Source organism: Borostomias antarcticus (assembly GCF_949987555.1).
Source record: "Borostomias antarcticus genome assembly, chromosome: 27".
In the NCBI taxonomy this organism is placed as follows: Eukaryota; Metazoa; Chordata; class Actinopteri; order Stomiiformes; family Stomiidae; genus Borostomias; species Borostomias antarcticus.
This window is the reverse complement of record NC_140260.1, coordinates 3513356-3532028: the sequence shown is the minus strand read 5'-3', so window position 1 is coordinate 3532028 and position 18673 is coordinate 3513356. Positions and strand designations below refer to the sequence as shown.

The 18673-nt window shown below is 50.3% G+C and overlaps 1 protein-coding gene across 2 annotated transcripts in view; it reads left to right on the top strand.

The window, feature by feature from the left end:
• Positions 1-18673, top strand: part of LOC311326393 (NACHT, LRR and PYD domains-containing protein 3-like) — a 138723-nt gene that overhangs the window by 10473 nt on the left and 109577 nt on the right. The gene's annotated exons all lie outside the window — the stretch shown is intronic.

Here is an 18673-nt window from a genome sequence, read left to right as displayed (position 1 = left end):
ATGTGGATTAGGTACAAAACAGGGGCGCTGCTAGGATCCCAAATCATTAGGGGTTGAGGGAAAAGCGTCAGGGGCTGAAGTTTAGAGGCAGTGACACCTGTTCATTTTGGTTTTTTGGGGGGGCGCATATATTTAGGGAGCCCATTTGGGTTCGCCTCTATTCCTGTAGAAGAAATTTAAAATCCAGCGCGAGCCAAGTATATCCATGTAATGGCGGCGGACGGGGCACTGAGAATGCAGCTTCTAAAAAATCAGTTGTTTTCATCAATCTGTCTTTATGAATAGCTAGTTGTGCTTACATAGAGCGTAGGCCTGTTGTGGTTTTTCACATGCCTCTGTAATATGATCTTTAGAAACGTCTTTAGAAACGAAATAGCTTCCTCACTTGCTCCAGCACGCATGCGCACAGCGCGCAAGTGTTGCTCCAGCCAGTGCGCATGCGTGCTGGAGCAAGTGAGGAAGCTATTTTGTTTCTAAAGACGTTTCTAAAGATCATATTACAGAGGCATGTGAAATACCACAACAAGCCCTCGCTCTATGTAAGCACAACTAGCGATTCATAAAGACAGATTGATGAAAACAACTGTTTCGCGGCAGAAAATAGATTTTTTAGAAGCTGCATTCTCAGTGCCCCGTCGCCCCCATTACATGAATATACTTGGCTCACGCTGGATTTTAAATTTATTCTACATGCCTCCGAGTTACACCAAAGTTATCTCGGTGAGTCAAACGTCTTATAATATGCCGTAAATAAGGTCCAGGTTGTCAAAAACGAGTATTCTCCTTTAAGTGGCATCAAAATGTACTCTTTAGTGTGAACTAAATCAACAACATCAGCACGGTTCAAACAGAGGACATAACCTCTCTCTAGTATGCTTTGACTAATCTGAAGCTATCACTGACTTGGGACACCCAGGTGTTGGACCTCTCAGAACACCACAGAAGACAGGCTCACGTCCTCCACCTCCACAATGTCAACCTGCTGAAGTAGCAGTGGTTGTAACTGAACGTATCGACTCCTGTGTGTCACATGAGATGGTCACCTGAAACACAGATCATGATGAGAATGAATACATTCTGATGAACATAACCCATACAGCAGCATAGAAGCTCACATTCAATATAACAACATGAACATAACCCATACAGCAGCATAGAAGCTCACATTCAATATAACAACATGAACATAACCCATACAGCAGCATAGAAGCTCACATTCAATATAACAACATGAACATAACCCATACAGCAGCATAGAAGCTCACATTCAATATAACAACATGAACATAACCCATACAGCAGGGATCTTGCTGGTGTTTATCTAACAAGCATGTCAGACATATATTTTGGAGCACGGTTGTGGAGTGATTTATAAACCAGTAGAAGAATCTTGAAGTCTATTCTGAAGCTGACGGGTAGCCAATGCAGAGCCTTCAGGACGGGTGTGATGTGAGCCCTCCGTCTGGATTTTGTAAGGACTCGTGCCGCGGCGTTTTGTATAATTTGCAGACGATTGATGGTTTTCTTTGGTAGGCCACAAAAGAGGGCATTGCAATAGTCCAGTCTGCTGGTTATAAATGCATGCATAAGTCTTTGTGTCGGCCTTTGAAAGGAAGGATTGCACTTTTGCCATGTTTCTTAAATGATAGAAAGATACACTAGTTATGTTATTGACATGAGATTCAAAGTTCAGATCAGAGTCGACTATGACACCTAGATTTCTAACCTGGTGTTTGGTGTTTAGTGCCAGTGTATTTAAATGTGTGTGTGTCAACTCAGACAGGTGAGGGGGAGGTCTCTGTATGACCCTGGTGACCTCAGACAGGTGAGGGGGAGGTCTCTGTATGACCCTGGTGACCTCAGACAGGTGAGGGGGAGGGCTCTGTATGACCCTGGTGACCTCAGACAGGTGAGGGGGAGGGCTCTGTATGACCCTGGTGACCTCAGACAGGTGAGGGGGAGGGCTCTGTATGACCCTGGTGACCTCAGACAGGTGAGGGGGAGGGCTCTGTATGACCCTGGTGACCTCAGACAGGTGAGGGGGAGGGCTCTGTATGACCCTGGTGACCTCAGACAGGTGAGGGGGAGGGCTCTGTATGACCCTGGTGACCTCAGACAGGTGAGGGGGAGGGCTCTGTATGACCCTGGTGACCTCAGACAGGTGAGGGGGAGGGCTCTGTATGACCCTGGTGACCTCAGACAGGTGAGGGGGAGGGCTCTGTATGACCCTGGTGACCTCAGACAGGTGAGGGGGAGGGCTCTGTATGAGGCATGTGTGAAGGCGAGGAACGTCAGGGCCTTGCAGGGGGTTGGGTTCCACCAGTGGCAGGGGGTTCTAGGTGGGGGGAGCAGTGTGAGGTTCAGGTGGCGGGTGCTGTATAAGCCCCCCATCCCTAAAAGGACAGGGGACTTGCAGTGGAGAGTCCTGCCCTGATGACCGAGCGCTTTCTGGCCGGGCTTGACCCCGGGGTGGGGGAGGGGGGCCCATACTGTGGTGAGGTGGAGACGGTGGTTCATGTGTTTTCTGTTTGTGCACGTCTTGTTCCTCTGTTTGTGCTGTTACAGCCCTCATGTGTGAGGTTGGGGTTTGTGTTTTCTAAGGAACTGTTTGTTTTGGGCCCACAGTACACGTGCAGGAGGAGGGCAAAGTGTGTTTTGCTCAATGTTGTGTTTGGGTGAGCTAAGTTGTCCATTTGGATTACAGGGAGGAATAAGGGGAGAGGGGCGGGGCCACGGACCCAGTCCAGGTGGTTAGGGGGAGGGTCTCTGCTTCTTAGGGTAGAATACACCTATTTTGTGATCAATAACAATGTGGCTGAGTTTGAGAGGGTGTGGTGTCTGGGGGTGGCAATTTGTACGGTGGGGGCAGATGGGCTTGATGTTTGATGTGAGCTGATGCTGTTCTGTGCTACTGTGTGTGTGTGTGGGGGGGATGTTTAGTGTTTTGTAAGGATGTCTCATTAAAGAGCATCAAAAGTCAAAGTCTCTGTTCCTCCTCTCTCTCCTCTTCTCTCTGTTCCTCCTCTTTCTCCTCTTCTCTCTGTTCCTCCTCTCTCTCTCCTCCTCTCTCTCTCTCCTCCTCTATCTCTCTCCTCTTCTATCTGTTCCTCCTCTCTCTCTCCTCTCCTCTCTGTTCCTCCTCTCTCTCTCCTCTCCTCTCTGTTCCTCCTCTTATCTCTCCTCTTCTCTCTCTCCTCTTCTCTCTGTCCCTCCTCTCTTTCTCCTCTTCTCTATTCCTCCTCTCTCTCTCCTCTTCTCTGCTCCTCCTCTCTCTCTCTCTTCTCTCTGCTCCTCCTCTCTCTGTCTCTCTTCTCTCTGCTCCTCCTCTCTCTCTCTTCTCTCTGCTCCTCCTCTCTCTCTCTTCTCTCTGCTCCTCCTCTCTCTGTCTCTCTTCTCTCTATTCCTCCTCTCTCTCTCCTCTTCTCTGCTCCTCCTCTCTCTCTCTCTTCTCTCTGCTCCTCCTCTCTCTATCTCTCCTCTCTCTCCTAGCTCCAGAATGAGTCAGTCTGTTTATAATTCAGTCTGAGAGAGGAAGACAATATAGCTGACGTGCCTCCTTTTCACCACTAGTGTAGCAGTGTTTGTTTGTAGAATAAATGTCATCTTTGTCACAGTTAGCAGTTAATTATACAGAAAGCAAAGCTACTATCACAGAAGACTCAGGAGTGAAGTTACCCTTTTCTAGACTTTATTCGTCTGACAATGTGTTTATCCAATGCAAACCCACTTTGTTAATGTACTGATTGCTGATGAAAATGTTTGCTAATAACGTTACTGTTCTGGGTTCAACATCTGTCCGTTGTGGTCATTTAAAGGAGTCGAGCAGAATACTGATGTATATCCTATGTATACAGATCTCAACAGACAGTTGGATTACCTGAAGCCATGAATCACGTGGGTTTATTAATCAATAAGCATATAGTTACAAAACAATAGCCCAGATACAATAACTAGGCTGAGTACAATTATAACATTGTTATGCCAATTGTTACAATATCGAGTTGTTGTCGAAGGAGAAGTGGAAGTAGAAGCCAGGAAATTAGAGAAGAATGTAGCATTAAGAATGCAGTATTATGGTACAGCTGTTGAGCGGCTTAAGGGGCTAGCAAGCTAGCATGTTAACAGGTTACAAGGCTAGGAGGCTAAGAAGCTAAGCTGCCCTCGGCTAAGCAGCCCGGCGGTTCTTAAATACACTCTACCAGGGGGGGCGTCATGTGACATCTCAGATTATGGGGATAGGCTGCAATGGTACAGTGATCTAGTCTTTTGTCGATCAGCCAGGTCAAGATTAGACCGTTGCTAGGGGACCGGACATTCTAGATGTCTCCGATGTCTGATTACCCAGTTCTAGCAGCTGCTGTTTACTCTTACAGAAGAGCTGGTCAGCAGAGGACCTTCCTTGACCTTCTCTGCCCTCAGACTGTGTATGGCCTAGGCAAAAGGTTATCAGAGTTCATTGTGGCCTAAACTGAGTATATGGAAAACAACACAAAGGTGAAGTTTCTGCCTACTTCAATACCACTGCAATAACTGATTATTAGTCAGATCAATTAAATCGTTATAGCTCATTTCATATACAAAGACAACACAATATGCTTTACAGACAGGGGGAGAGGATGTAGCCTACATGTAGCCTACTGATCCTACCCCTAATTATGTGGCAGACTGCATGGGGAGCGCAGCGACTCAACATAATCGATGAGTTTGGAGAGAGAGGGTCTTGCACCAAGACTCCGTGAGCACACAGCGGACGAGGGGTAGCCAGAGACTAACAGGTCATGCTGTCAATAGATCTAGCTTTGAATAATATTGTAATGCCCTCTGGTTATAGTAGAATATCTCTACTGGAGCTGTTTAATCCAGCAATGTGATGAATTTGATCATGTCAGAGTTGCTCAGAGCTTAGCTGGACTGGCTCAGAAGAAATGCATTTATCCTACAGCTTGACCGTAGCTAGCGAGCTAAACAGCCACAGGAGGAACTGGACTGCCCTTCCCCCTTCCCAATGCTGTTTATATTCAAATACACTTGATGAGCTGGGGGGAGGATTCAACCAACGCCAACAGTCATCAACAAATACATTTCCATCCCTGTTTGTCTTCCATGTCTGGTGCGCATTCTCTGCTTTTAAAGTAATCTAGAATCCAAGCTCTAATTGTAATCTGTGTGTGTGACGTACCAAGATGGCGCCAGTATGTTTGGCATGCCGTCGGCCGCGTCTACTCAGTTTGGTGTTTGTCATTGCTCTGTTTTTAAATGTTTGCTGTCGGGATGTTTCGGCTCTATTTGCCTACGATCGTCAAACTTTACAAAGCATCCGAGTTTCTGATTCGATGCAAATGTTTTTTAGAGCTGACATGCGAGATCAGAATGCCCCCCCCCTGTTAGCAGATATTCCTGCTTACCTGCGCCGGTCACCTGGTGCCTCTCCCCGGATCAAACGCCGGAGGAGACGGGGAAAGCGGAGTGGTGTTCTGGTGAAAGTCAAGGCTCTCCTATCGTCGTCTTGTCTGGATAATCCGCGACTCATGCGTGGGGGATATTGTTATTCCTCTACTGTCAGGCGATCGCTGCAGATCAAGAGGCCATGGGTGCGGATTGACGTGCACAGCCTGAATGCCCTCGGACTGACGGTGCGGCCTGGCCCGCTGATGACAGCGCCCACTCCCCGCGCTGGGCCGGCTGCCTCTGGCTGGTGTAGCCGAACAACAGGACCGCTGTCCGGGCAAGGGAGAGCCCGTGCTGATGGGGTTGTCCCCAATAACCTGCGCCCAGTAAGATTGGCTGCGACCAGTCTGACTCCCAACTTGATCTTGTCCATGGCTTTGATTAATGCCAGGTCATTGGCGAATAAGACGTTCCAACTAAATGACTTTTTCACTTCCCGTGGGCTTGATTTTATGTTCCTGACCGAGACTTGGTTACACGTTGGTGAGTCTATACCATTCTCCGAACTCCTCCCTCCCGACTGTACGTATCTCAGCACCCCTCGGACCACGGGGAAAGGTGGTGGGCTTGCGTGTGTTTTCAAGTCCAGCTTTCATTGTCGGCAGATTCCATCTGTCATTTACTCGAGCTTTGAGCTGCAACTCTTTGAACTAAACGTGTCTCCCCCTCTGCTGTGTGCGATTGTATATCGCCCACCTAAATACAACAAGGATTTTATCCAGGAGTTTGAGAGTTTTCTGTCTGGAACCATGGTGGATTATGATCATGTTATGATTTCGGGTGATATGAACATCCATGTCTGCTGTGAATCCAGTCCTCTGGCCAAAGACTTCCTGGCTCTGACTGATTCCTTCAGCCTCACTCAGTGGGTCTCGGGACCGACGCATAATAAAGGCCACACGCTGGACCTGGTGTTATCGCATGGCCTTACTGTCTGTGTAAATGAAATTTGTGATAACGCCTGTATTTCTGATCACATGCCTGTTCTATTCACTGCTGTTGTCCCATGCGCTGTTGCCCCCTCACGTGCTTCTGTGCGCCGTTTTCGAGTGATAAACTCGGACATCTCAACTCGGACATCTCAACTCGGACATCTCAGCGCTTTTCTCGGCAGCTGTCGATGGCTCTACCCTCTCTGTGGATGGCCTTGGTGCGCTCAGTGTGGACGAGCTCGTGGCGCTGTTTAGTTCCACTTGCACCTCTATACTGGACTCTGTCGCCCCCTTGAGGAGTAGAAGTCCCAAGACACGCTCTGAACGATGGTTACGTATTGTAACCCTAGTTCTATGAGTGGAGCGGAGCCCCACAGGGCTAGCTCCTATTGGCTAGCGAAACCCAGCTAGCTACATTGACTGAAGAAAAAAACATACACGCACCTGTGTCCAACCAGGTCCGGTGCACCACTGTATAAGCGGGCTACGCCCGCACATCTGCTCCTAACCGAAATTTTCAGCGAGCAGACTGCGGGGTCAGCAAGTCTGTTCCCTGTGGGGCTCCGCTCCACTCATAGAACTAGGGTTACAATACGTAACCATCGTTCTATTTCGTGGAGCTCCGCCCCACAGGGCTAGCTCCTATTGGCATAAGCGGAGCTACACGACCGCACCATACACTCTTGCTGGCCCCAGTAAGGGAAAACCAGTCAGGACACAAGCCAGGGCTCCAAGGCGAGACCATACTAACAGTTGATCCGACCCAAGCACTGGCCCCACCCCGCCACACTCAGTCTATCACAGCCGAGGGCAAGGAGAGGCACGTGGGGCGAGAGCTGGACCAAAGCGGTTACTCCGTAACAAGCCCGTCCCAGCCTCACACATAAACAGGAGCGGAACGTCACTAGACGGGCCTGCTCCTACCTTAGCTGAACCGGTGAGACCTGAGTGAGTCACGTCTGCTTTCCTAGCAGGAAAAGACCCCGCGGCTCAAACCGGTTCTCCAGTAGCGGCGAGACCTGCCGTGGTCAATTCTGACTCTTTCACAGAAGACCCGGCGACTCGAGCCGAACACCTACATGAAAAAATCCTGTCTAACGCTGGCTCGCACCGGCGGCTGTGTTTAGCACAGATGACGCCACAGAGACAGAGGACATGGATAAAAGGTAATAACGGACAAAAGGAGACGGGGACGACCAAGTCGCCGCCGCACAGATGTCCTCCACCGACACACCATTGAACAGGGCAACTGACGTGGCCACACCCCTTGTGGAGTGTGCCCGAACAGCACCAGGCAGAGGACGACCCGCAGTCACGTAAGACTGGGCGATGCCCTCACAGATCCAATGGGAGAGACGCTGTTTCGACAACGGAGAACCCACCTTCCCTGGGCCGTGGCAAACCAACAACTGGGGGGTGGTGCGGACCGCAGCCGTGCGCTGGACGTAACACGTCAACGCACGCACAGGACACAACAAATGCAGGCGGGCCTCTTCCTCGCTCGCATGAGGTGGAGGATAGAAGGCTCCCAGCTCCAAATCCCGTGCCCTATAGGCGCCCCGGACCACCTTCGGAACGAAAGATGGATCCGTGCGCAACACAGCTTTGCTCCCATCACTTGGATGAGAAAAACTGTCAACGCCCTCAGATCACTGACCCGCTTGCCCGACGTCAGAGCAAGGAGCAGCGCGGTCTTAATCGATAGCCACTTGAGAGATATCCGCTCCATTGGTTCGAACGGCGCTTTACATAGCGCATCCAGAACCAAGAGCAAATCCCAAGGCGGCGCCGCAGCCTTACGCACAGGGCGAAGACGGCGCGTGCCGGCCAGGAAGCGTTTAACCAGGGGATGCCCGAAAACCGTAGTTTTGGCGAACCCCTCATGGCATGCGGAAATAGCACACGCATACACCTTGATAGTGGATGCTGCCAAACCGCCACCATGATCCATCAGGTGCTGAAGGAATTCCAAAATCGCCTCGACCGAGCATGACTCGGGAGCGAAGTCCATTTCCTCACACCAACGCGCAAAAGCAGCCCATTTGCCAGAGTAAACCAAGGCAGTGGAAGCCGCGCGCGCGCTCTGAATTGTACAGATCACGGCCGGAGAGAGTCCCCTATCAGACAATCTCCGCCGTTCAAGAGCCAGGCCACCAGCAGCCGTCCCAAGACTGGAGGTGCGCAAATTGAGCCCTCCGCCTGGGACAGAGCGTTCGGCCAATGAGGGATGTGCCACGGTTCTACAGTAGTCATGGCCATCACTTCTGCATACCATCTCGCCCAGTGGCGGTCCGGCGCTATCAGTATCACTGATGCACCCTCTGACCGCACCCTGGCCAACAATGGTAAAATCAGCCCCATCGGCGGGAAAGCATACAGCAGCGCCCCCGGCCAGGGGGCATGCGCGAACGCATCCACGCCCAGCGGAGGCTGGTCCTGCTGTCTCAGAGAGAACCAGAGGGGACACTTCGCGTTCTCTCTCGAAGCAAAGAGATCCACCCCTGCTCTGCCGAACCGGGTCCAGAGCTGAGCCACTATCTGAGGATGTAGGCTCCACTCGTCCGGGTGAGGCCCGCCCCGAGACATCAGGTCCGCCCCGACGTTCAGACGGCCGGCAATGTGCCGCGCTGTCAGTGACCGGAGATTGACATGAGCCCATCGCCACAGCGTTACCGCCAGACGGTGAAGCGCTGGCGAGCGGACTCCCCCTTGTCGGTTGATGTAAGCTACTGTGGTCTGGTTGTCTGACCTCACCAGCACATCGCGCCCCTGTACCAGGTGTACAAAGTGGCGCAATGCCAGTAGCACCGTCTCCAACTCCAGGAGGTTGATGTGGCGCCGTTCTCCGACGGCCCACAAACCACCTACGGCCTGGGACAGACATGTACCACCCCAGCCGCTTAGAGACGCGTCTGTGAAGACAGCGACGTGAGCCGACACCCTGCCTATTGGAACACCGTGCGCTATTACGCGCCGGTCCCTCCAATAGTCGAGGTCTGCTGACAACGACCCCGGCATCCGCACAAGGCGCCGTCTGTGCCTCACAGGGTCCAGACGAAGCCGCGCGAACCATCTCTGCACGCACCTCATGTGAAGAAGGCCCAGTGACACTACCACATGGGCGGCTGCCATGAGACCCAGAAGGCGCATGATCGACAGAACCGCGATCTTTCGAGAAGGACGGCAAACACTGAGACTCTTCTCCAGTGTTTCCCTCCTTGAATCGGATAGCCGTGCTCTCATGGCGCTCGTGTCCAGATTGATACCTAGGTAAACAATCTGACGGGCCGGCCACAGAGCACTCTTCTCCCAGTTGATTGCAAACCCCAGGTCGGTGAGATGCCGCACCACCGTGGCGGTATGCATCAGAGCCAACAAAGGCGACAGAGCCAGTACCAGCAGGTCGTCCAGGTACGCCAGGATCCTGATGCCCTGCCGGCGCAGTGGCCTCAACGCCACCTCCACACAATTGGAGAAGGTTCTGGGGGCGAGCGCATATCCAAACGGGAGTCTGGTATATTCGTACGCCACACCCAGGTAGGCGAAACGCAAAAACTTCCGATGCCGATGAGCTATCGGTATGTGGAAGTAAGCGTCCTTGAGGTCTATGCTGGTGCAAAAATCGCCGGGAAGGAATGCCTCCAGCATTTGTCGCACCGTAAGCATATGGAACTTCAGATTCGCCACCGTTTTGTTGAAAAAGCGGAGGTCCAAAATTGGCCTCACGCCCCCCGTCTTCTTTGGCACGAGGAAGTAGCGGGAATAAAATCCCTCGTCCCTCTGGCCTGACGGGACCACAGTTACCGCTCCCTTCGCCATCAGTTCTGCAATCTCTGCTGACAGAGCGGCAGCCTGAGCGGGACGCGGTATCACTGTCTCCACTACGCCCGTGAAGGGCGGTGGGGGGCAACAAAACTGAATGAGATACCCTTCCCGTAGAACACGCTGCAACCAGCTGTCCAGGAGACATCTCTCCTGCCAGACTGTGAAGCGGTCGGAAAGAGGTTGTGCCGGAGATCGCGGGAACAGATCGAGGAACCTGCCATAGTTCAATTTGGCCCTGACCGCCACCGGACAGCTGAGAAACTCTGCTGTCCTGGCCCAAGGCGGGCCACCCTCGAAAGGGAGATGAAAAATCCCCATTGGAAGTTCCATGTCCCTGAACAGCGCGAGGATGAATGGCATTCCTGTCAAGAAGCACTTCATTCACAAAAAGAGGAAGTGAGCCGACACCGTCCGCATTGCTAACAAGCCGCCGTTGCTCATCCCATTGAGAGAAAACGGCGGAGTGTTGCAATGCGGGAAGCCCCGCCTTCTCATTTGCATGATCTGTCAAGGTGCCGTCTTTCGCAGACCGACTAGACGGGACATGAGAGGCGGGCAGCGTTAAATAGCCAGCCGAGGCAGTAAACACGGGAGTATTCTCACTGACCGGTGAGCGTGAAAACTCTCTACCTGTCGAACACACAGGGAGAGGCTCGAACGCTCGGCCCGAATGAACGAACGCCGTCTGGGGGTCTAGCGCATCTTTTTTGCCGCTAAACCCCGCCAGCGGTCGGTCCCGAGAAAACTCCGAACAGGGCAGTACAGCCATAGCACTTGGCCTGGGCGCACACATCCCCTCTGTTAAAAACCCAAACGGTCTGTTTAGAACAGGGGCGGCGAGACCTGCCGTGGTCAAATCTGACTTTCTCACAGAGGACCCGGCGGCTCTAGCCGAATATATTACATTCGCTGAACCGGCGAGAGCTGCGCGCGTCACGTCTGCTCTCTTTGCAGGAAAAGACTCCGCGGCTCGAGTCGGTTTTTCAGCTGCGGCGAGACCTGCCATGGTCAATTCCGACTTTTTCACGGAAGACCCGGTGGCTCTAGCCGAATACATCACATCAGCTGAGCCGGCGAGCCCCGCGTGAGTCACGTCTGCTTTAGCAGGAAAAGACTCCGCGGCTCGAGCCGGTCTTCCAGCTGCGGCGAGACCTGCCGTGGTCAATTCTGACTCTTTCACAGAAGACCCAGCGGCTCTAGCCGAGAACATTACAGTAGTTGAAAAGGGAGGAGATGCGGACTGCACATTACAACCAGCTTGATAACGTTGCATCGTGTTTGCTTTATTGAACAGGGAAACTTGCTCACCGCCGCTCTTAACAGAGCGTGGTGTGGGCACAACACAGTCACGCATCTCCACGCACCGTCAATAGGTGCGCCTCTTCCTACCCCAAGCCGGAGGCGGAGCGGTGGGCGCGCTTGAAGACGCCGGACCGGTCCCGGCACCCTGGGCGGGGTAGGCAGGGGGAGGTCGCGGGGGAGGAGCCGCGTGCGCAGTCCAGGAGCCCGGGCGAGCCGGTCCATGGGCCGTAGCGGGGCGGGACCCCGTGGCAGGCTGTTTAGTCTTGTGTTTCCGCCGGCGCTTGCTCCCAGTCGCGGCAGCATCAGCCGGAGCACGCGGACGTGCCGGCACACTGCGCTCCCCCGGAGCAGCGAGGTGGCGAGCGAGGAGGAGCCGGTCCTGCTCCTGGCTGCGACACTGCTCCAGGATGTTAGACACAGCCGCCCCAAACAACCCCTCCCTACTGACCGGTGAGTTGAGGAGGACACTCTTGCTTTCCTCGCGCAGACGAGTCAGGGAGAGCCATAGGTGGCGCTGCTGCACCACCGACGTGGCCATCACTCCACCCAGACAGGAGGCGGAGATTCTGACAAGCTGAGCAACGGCTCCGGCGGCTTCGGCCATCTCCGCTCTCCTGTCTTCATCCATAGAGGGGGGGGTTTGCTCCGTAGCTAGCTGGCCGATGTAAATGGCCAGCATAGCAATGGAGGAGGAGGCAGCCACGGCCTGCGCGGCCAGAGAAAAACCTTTGTCGGCCAAGGACAGGGTTGTCTTGTCCTTGACGTCCGGCATGAGAGGCTTCCTGGCCGAGCCCCAGGCGGAGGAACCAGGCACCAGGACCGCTGCAATGTCGGGTTCCAGAGGAGGAGAGCCGATAGCTGCTACGTCAGTCCAGCCGGTTACCCTCGTAGCTCTGCTGAACTGGCGAAGCGGACCTCTGATGGCCAACGGCCGCTCCCATTCAGCCTCGACGAACGCCTCCAGGTCAGGCATAGCCGGCAGGAGACGAGGAGCAGGCTGAGAGGGACGCCCGTAGCAGACGGAGCTCCACAGTGGGAGCCCCGTAGTCGCAGCAACCTCCGGGACGGAGATACCGAGGTGATGCGCGGCTCTCTCCAGCAGCCGGGGCAGGTCGCGATCGAAGGAACCCCGCCCCGGGAAGGAGGCGCCACTAGCCGTAGTGGCTTCCGACGCAGAGAGAACCTCGTCTGCCTCGGAGAGCTCATCCTCATCATCCGTAGGCGCGAGGGAGGTAATCGGGGCCGCCGGTTGTTGCGGGGGCGCGCCGATGTCCTCGCCGACCAGCTGGACCAGACCTTCAGTCTCCAGCGGCGGCGGAGCGAAGAAATGCGCCCGGAGCATCCTCTCCATGGGGTCCAGGAGGGCGCAGATCTCGCAGGCGGGGGACGGAGCCAGACCCGCTCTGGCGTGCTGCGGCCCCAGACAGCGGAAGCAGAGGTGGTGTCCCACGTCGCTGTAGCGGGAGCCGCAGACACAGAAACGATCCGGCGGATCAATCGGCGCCGGCAGGGGGTCATCTGAGGACGCCGCCAGCTCCGCTTGGGTCCGCTGAGTAGACATCTTCTTATCTTCTCCAGTAGCAATGCGAGCTGAAAATTTCGAAGGAGCAGATGTGCGGGCGTAGCCCGCTTATACAGTGGTGCACCGGACCTGGTTGGACACAGGTGCGTGTATGTTTTTTTCTTCAGTCAATGTAGCTAGCTGGGTTTCGCTAGCCAATAGGAGCTAGCCCTGTGGGGCTCCGCTCCACGAAATAGAACCGTGGATTACTGACTATCCGTGCGCTCAGACCATGGATGTATTAATTAAACTGGATACAGCCACTCCATTCACTGGCCGCTATCAACAATGAAGCCCTATTGAACCGCGCCATCTTGGCAAATTTGTAGTCATTTGACTATTTCCGGTGACTTTTGACTTGCGCAGTTGTGCTTTTCTGGCCTTCCGGTGACTTTTGACTTGCGCAGTTGAGCTTCTCTGGCCGACGCGCGTCCACGAAAAAGTTCACATTTATCTGAAATGTAGACGCGCGTTCCCGGCTCTCTCGGCTGTCCCCGCTTTGATTTAGCAATGAAAACCGGCTTGCATATTAACCTGTTTTTGTCAAATATATCAATTGGAGAAATTATTTTTTGATCCTGGCATCTTAGTTTTAACAGGTTAAATATAATTGAACATGTTTTGTTTGCTAGTAGATGGTATTCATTCCGTTCGCGATAACGTTATTGCAGCCAGGCTAAATTCCTCCAGGGAGCCAGTGACCGGCGAGTTGAAGAGCTTCACTCCCCGCCAGCAGGAGCTCTGGCCGCGGCTACCGCATTTCGGAAAACCCGCTGAGTTCGTGGCTGCTATTTCACACTCGCCCTTGATCAATCCCAATACCGATCCATGGTAATAATGAATCAATCGTTCAGATCAGATCGGCAGTGCTGCATGCATGTTACAACATCATTGTTACCTTTATTAACATAACCATAGCCTACATTTATCTCTCTAACGTTAGGCTATCCATCTTACACCAGTCGGCCATTCGATAGCTGGAAGCGGTCAACGCCAACGTTGACTGAAAACACCCAAACTCAGTGTATCGTTTCATCTTCATGCTACACATCAACTCCTTTACATTGTATGTGAATAAATTCCTGTTATTCTAAAAATATCCCATTTCTGTCCATTCTTGGAAAAGGCTAATAATTGCTGTCAAAAGATCACTCCAGTTTATCACCGTATCCCACTACCATTTCAGCTATGCACAGGAGGTTGTCTTGTGGTCATTTTCATTAAAAAATGATTAGCCTGATCAGTTTGTTGTATGTATTAAGCCCTTTTTGAGCGTTTTGTGTGTGTGCATTGTTAAGTGTAAGCTTATGCAGCCTACTCCAAACTTTAATGGTTACAGCAGTCTTGTCGTCTACAAGCAACAGTCTCTGGCTTTGCATGGCAATTTATGTAGTATCATCCGAGTTCTACAAATGCTGTACTTTTTTGTATTGTAAGTAACCCCTCAATTATTCAATTTTACTGGGGAGCAGTGACCATAGCCTACTTGCCAACCCTCCTGACTTCCGCGGGAGATTCATAAATTTGAACTAGGTTGTGTAGTAGATAGGCTACAATAAATTAGGACAGATGCACATTTACTGAACAGCACAGACAGAAGTCGGACATTAAAAACAATTGCTCCATACACACATAGATATATATATATATAATGTTTCACATTTCGTTTTAATGCTTTTAATGTCTAATTTGTAATGCTTTTAATGCCCCCCCCCCGCAATTTGGTTTGGAAATGCTCCCTATTTCTGAGGTCCCAAGGTTGGTGAGTATGGCAAGCTATAAGCTATTAATACAAGCATACCGCTCAAAAAGGGCTTAATACATACAACAAACTGATCAGGCTAATCATTTTTTAATGAAAATGACCACAAGACAACCTCCTGTGCATAGTTGAAATGGTAGTGGGATACGGTGATAAACTGGAGTGATCATTTGACAGCAATTATTAGCCTTTTCCAGGAATGGACAGAAATGGGATATTTTTAGAATAACAGGAATTTATTCACATACAATGTAAAGGAGTTGATGTGTAGCATGAAGATGAAACGATACACTGAGTTTGGGTGTTTTCAGTCAACGTTGGCGTTCACCGCTTCCAGCTATCGAATGGCCGACTGGTGTAAGATGGATAGCCTAACGTTAGAGAGATAAATGTAGGCTATGGTTATGTTAATAAAGGTAACAATGATGTTGTAACATGCATGCAGCACTGCCGATCTGATCTGAACGATTGATTCATTGTTACCATGGATCGGTATTGGGATTGATCAAGGGCGAGTGTGAAATAGCAGCCAGGAACTCAGCGGGTTTTCCGAGATGCGGTAGCCGCGGCCAAAGCTCCTGCTGGCGGGGAGTGAAGCTCTTCAACTCGCCGGTCACTGGCTCCCTGGAGGAATTTAGCCTGGCTGCAATAACGTTATCGCGAACGGAATGAATACCATCTACTAGCAAACAAAACATGTTCAATTATATTTAACCTGTTAAAACTAAGATGCCAGGATCAAAAAATAATTTCTCCAATTGATATATTTGACAAAAACAGGTTAATATGCAAGCCGGTTTTCATTGCTAAATCAAAGCGGGGACAGCCGAGAGAGCCGGGAACGTGCGTCTACATTTCAGATAAATGTGAACTTTTTCGTGGACGCGCGTCGGCCAGAGAAGCTCAACTGCGCAAGTCAAAAGTCACCGGAAATAGCCAAGTGACTACAAATCTAGCCAAGATGGCGCGGTTCAATAGGCCTTCACTTTAGATTTCGAATCCTGGGGGCTTGGCTCAGACCAAGCCCCCAGGATTCGAAATCTAAAGTGAAGGCCTATTGAACCGCGCCATCTTGGCTAGATTTGTAGTCACTTGGCTATTTCCGGTGACTTTTGACTTGCGCAGTTGAGTTTCTCTGGCCGACGCGCGTCCACGAAAAAGTTCACATTTATCTGAAATGTAGACGCGCGTTCCCGGCTCTCTCGGCTCTCCCCGCTTTGATTTAGCAATGAAAACCGGCTTGCATATTAACCTGTTTTTGTCAAATATATCAATTGGAGAAATTATTTTTTGATCCTGGCATCTTAGTTTTAACAGGTTAAATATAATTGAACATGTTTTGTTTGCTAGTAGATGGTATTCATTCCGTTCGCGATAACGTTATTGCAGCCAGGCTAAATTCCTCCAGGGAGCCAGTGACAGGCAAGTTGAAGAGCTTCACTCCCCGCCAGCAGGAGCTTTGGCCGCGGCTACCGCATCTCGGATAACCCGCTGAGTTCCTGGCTGCTATTTCACACTCGCCCTTGATCAATCCCAATACCGATCCATGGTAACAATGAATCAATCGTTCAGATCAGATCGGAAGTGCTGCATGCATGTTACAACATCATTGTTACCTTTATTAACATAACCATAGCCTACATTTATCTCTCTAACGTTAGGCTATCGATCTTACACCAGTCGGCCATTCGATAAATGGAAGCGGTGAATGCCAACGTTGACTGAAAACACCCAAACTCAGTGTATCGTTTCATCTTCATGCTACACATCAACTCCTTTACATTGTATGTGAATAAATTCCTGTTATTCTAAAAATATCCCATTTCTGTCCATTCCTGGAAAAGGCTAATAATTGCTGTCAAATGATCACTCCAGTTTATCACCGTATCCCACTACCATTTCAACTATGCACAGGAGGTTGTCTTGTGGTCGTTTTCATTAAAAAATGATTAGCCTGATCAGTTTGTTGTATGTATTAAGCCCTTTTTGAGCGGTATGCTTGTATTAATAGCTTATAGCTTGCCATACTCACCAACCTTGGGACCTCAGAAATAGGGAGCATTTCCAAACCAAATTGCGGGGGGGGGGGGGGGGGCATTAAAAGCATTACAAATTAGACATTAAAAGCATTAAAACGAAATGTGAAACATTATATATATATATATATATATATATATATATATATATATATATATATATGTGTGTATGGAGCAATTGTTTTTAATGTCCGACTTTTGTCTGTGCTGTTCAGTAAATGTGCATCTGTCCTAATTTATTGTAGCCTATCTATCTACTACACAACCTAGTTCAAATTTATGAATCTCCTGCGGAAGTCAGGAGGGTTGGCAAGTAGGCTATGGTCACTGCTCCCCAGTAAAATGGAATAATTGAGGGGTTACTTACAGTACAAAAAAGTACAGCATTTGTAGAACTCGGATGATACTACATAAATTGCCATGCAAAGCCAGAGACTGTTGCTTGTAGACGACAAGACTGCTGTAACCATTCAAATGTGGAGGCTACACTGCATTGAAGGTGGGTTGGCTTACTTGACACAGAACACAGAAAACGGACACCACAAAAAAGGGCTTAAAGCAGGTCCTAAACAGCAGCAGGTCTGGTTGAGGTGTGAACTGGTCTCCTAAAAATGGCTTGAGCTGTGAGGATAAGAGGAGGCACACTGTTTCTGTTATTACATTTCAATAATAGAATATGACACACAAACCACATACATACACACATACACATACAGCCCGTCTTGGTTTAAAGCCCACTCACCAACGTCAAGGTGCAAGCCTATCGAGTGGGAACACGAGACCAATCACGAACAGGACAAACTCAGACGGGACAACACAGCATACAAATAATCAAGGAATATGTATGTTGTCATGCTGTTTCACATTTCGTTTTAATGCTTTTAATGTCTAATTTGTAATGCTTTTAATGCCCCCCCCCCCCCCCCCGCAATTTGGTTTGGAAATGATCACGCCGCGGAAGATTCATAAATTTGAACTAGGTTGTGTAGTAGATAGGCTACAAAAAATTAGGACAGATGCACATTTACTGAACAGCACAGACAAAAGTCGGACATTAAAAACAATTGCTCCATACACACACATATATATATAAGACAATCTCCTGTGCATAGTTGAAATGGTAGTGGGATACGTTGATAAACTGGAGTGATCATTTGACAGCAATTATTAGCCTTTTCCAGGAATGGACAGAAATGGGATATTTTTAGAATAACAGGAATTTATTCACATACAATGGAAAGGAGTTGATGTGTAGCATGAAGATGAAACGATACACTGAGTTTGGGTGTTTTCAGTCAACGTTGGCGTTGACCGCTTCCAGCTATCGAATGGCCGACTGGTGTAAGATGGATAGCCTAACGTTAGAGAGATAAATGTAGGCTATGGTTATGTTAATAAAGGTAACAATGATGTTGTAACATGCATGCAGCACTGCCGATCTGATCTGAAAGATTGATTCATTGTTACCATGGATCGGTATTGGGATCGATCAAGGGCGAATGTGAAATAGCAGCCAGGAACTCAGCGGGTTATCCGAGATGCGGTAGCCGCGGCCAATGCTCCTGCTGGCGGGGAGTGAAGCTCTTCAACTCGCCGGTCACTGGCTCCCTGGAGGAATTTAGCCTGGCTGCAATAACGTTATCGCGAACGGAATGAATACCATCTACTAGCAAACGAAACATGTTCAGTTATATTTAACCTGTTAAAACTAAGATGCCTGGATGAAAAAATAATTTCTCCAATTGATATATTTGACAAAAACAGGTTAATATGCAAGCCGGTTTTCATTGCTAAATCAAAGCGGGGA